General features: G+C 41.2%; 2 non-coding genes across 2 annotated transcripts; both read right to left on the bottom strand.

Moving 5' to 3' along the window:
- Window positions 1-1,264: 1,264 nt before the first annotated feature.
- On the bottom strand, window positions 1,265-1,453 carry LOC139274204 (U2 spliceosomal RNA). Its single transcript, XR_011595417.1, has one exon. It is a non-coding gene; the product is annotated as a U2 spliceosomal RNA (small nuclear RNA).
- A 468-nt stretch (window positions 1,454-1,921) lies between these two features.
- LOC139274498 (U2 spliceosomal RNA) lies at window positions 1,922-2,112 on the bottom strand. The gene has a single exon (XR_011595551.1). It is a non-coding gene; the product is annotated as a U2 spliceosomal RNA (small nuclear RNA).
- Window positions 2,113-2,328: the final 216 nt, after the last annotated feature.

The raw sequence follows: 2,328 nt of genomic DNA on the forward strand, positions 1-2,328 counted from the left end.
TTCACGTGTGATGTGTTACAATTTACACGCGTGTGATGTGTTACAATATACATACATGTGATGTGTTACACTATACCTACGCATGTGATGTGTTACAATGTACACAGGTCGTGTGATGTGTTACAATATACACATGCCGTGTGATGTGTTACAGTCTATACATGTGTGCTGTGTTACAGTATACACGTCGTGTGATTTGTTACGATATACACGTGTGATGTGTGACAATATACACTCACGTGTGATGTGTTACAATATACACGCTGTGTGATATGTTATATTATACACGTGTGCTGTGTTACAATGTACACGGCGTGTGATGTTACAATATACACGTGTGCTGTGTGACAATATACATGTGTGACAGTATACATGCTTGTGACGTGTTACAATATACATGCGTGTGATGTGTTACAATATACACGCGTGACGTGCGACAATATACATGCGTATGATGTGTGACAATGGGCGCACCGTATGATATGTGAAAATGTGCGTGCCGTGTGATGTGTGACAATGTTTGCGCTATGTGCTGTGTTACAATATACACACGTGTGCTGTATTACAATATACACGTGTGTGATGTGTTACAATATACACACGTGCTGTGTTACAATATACACGCCGTATGATGTGTTACAATATACACACGTGTGATGTGTTACAGTATACACGTGTGCTGTGTTACAATATACACGCCGTGTGATGATATACATGTGTGATGTGTGACAAATACATGTTGTCTGTGAGCCAATGTGTGTGATGTTACAATATACACACGTGATGTGTGACAATATACACATCATGTGAGGTGTGACAATATACACGCGTATGGTGTGTGACAATGTGCGCGACGTGTGAAATGTGATAATGTACATGCATGTGATGTGTGACAATGAGCGCGCCGTGTGATGTGTGAAAATGTGCACGGTGTGTGATATGTGACAATATAAATGTCATGTGTCGTGTGACAGTATACACGCCGTGTGCTGTGTGACAAGATACAAGCGTGAGATGTGTGCAAAATCTTTGAAATTTGAGAGCGAATGTGCAGCAGGCTGTGTTTGGGTGTAGTCGGGTGAGTGAGTTGTGTGTGGAAATGGTGTTTGTTTTTTTTGTTGAATTGTGTGTGATGTAGAAATGATAAAGTGGAGGAGCTGTGCAAGCAAGCAATAATGGCAAGTAAAATGAGTGTGGCATAAAAAGAAAGAAAAAAGGAGATGTTTTGAATGAATCTGCTTTTAATTTTGAAATTCTCCCAAAAGGGAGGTGCACCGTTCCCAGAGACACTGCAATACCGGGTCGATGCGTGGAGTGGACGGAGCAAGCCCCTATTCCATCTCCCTGTTCCAAAAATCAATTTAATATATGGTCCCCAGATAGGGGACGTATCAGATATTAAACTGATAAGAACAGATTTTTTTTTCAAAATATACTTTATTCATAAAAAAATCTGTACAGTACATTAGGCACTTCAGTACATTTAGCTGCGGTCAGCAATCCCATACACTATATTTGGGTGCTGACGGCAGTTCTGTTCATTACATTCCTTGTTTTCCAGTTGAAGTGCAATTCGGTACAATAAACAGGATACATTGTGGTACATTGACACAAATGACGTTTCATGTGTTACGATACAGTACACGGAATGGGTGAAGGTATATTTACATTTTTCTTTTCAAACATGCATTTCGCAACAGACCTTGCATTGTACATGGCACGACATTGGTGTTTACAGATTTGGTGCTCTATGTACACAAAAAGTAAATTATGTACTGATTCCTGCCCCCGGGTTTTGCGTGGCAGAAGGGCTTTAAACTGTGGCCCTTCCCCACCGTGCCTTTGCGGCGACTGCATAAAAAGAAAGAAAAAAGGAGATGTTTTGAATGAATCTGCTTTTAATTTTGAAATTCTCCCAAAAGGGAGGTGCACCGTTCCCAGAGACACTGCAATACCGGGTCGATGCGTGGAGTGGACGGAGCAAGCCCCTATTCCATCTCCCTGTTCCAAAAATCAATTTAATATATGGTCCCCAGATAGGGGACGTATCAGATATTAAACTGATAAGAACAGATACTACACTTGATCTTAGCCAAAAGGCCGAGAAGCGATGCCGCGGCGGCCCAAACTGTTCTCAGCTCCCGTTTGCCCTCCCTTTATTGAGTCAGACTGACTGTGCCCAAAGACATATAACTGTTGACTCTTTCACTGTTATTTTCTAATTGGAACAGATTAGTTTACAGAAGTTGCCTTTTTCCCTTTTTCAGTGAAACTGCTTCATAGATATGTAAAGTGACAGTATTCCAGCAATCAGATGGAGAGGGTTGT

Source organism: Pristiophorus japonicus, chromosome 9 (genome assembly GCF_044704955.1).
Source record: "Pristiophorus japonicus isolate sPriJap1 chromosome 9, sPriJap1.hap1, whole genome shotgun sequence".
Lineage (NCBI taxonomy): Eukaryota > Metazoa > Chordata > Chondrichthyes > Pristiophoridae > Pristiophorus > Pristiophorus japonicus.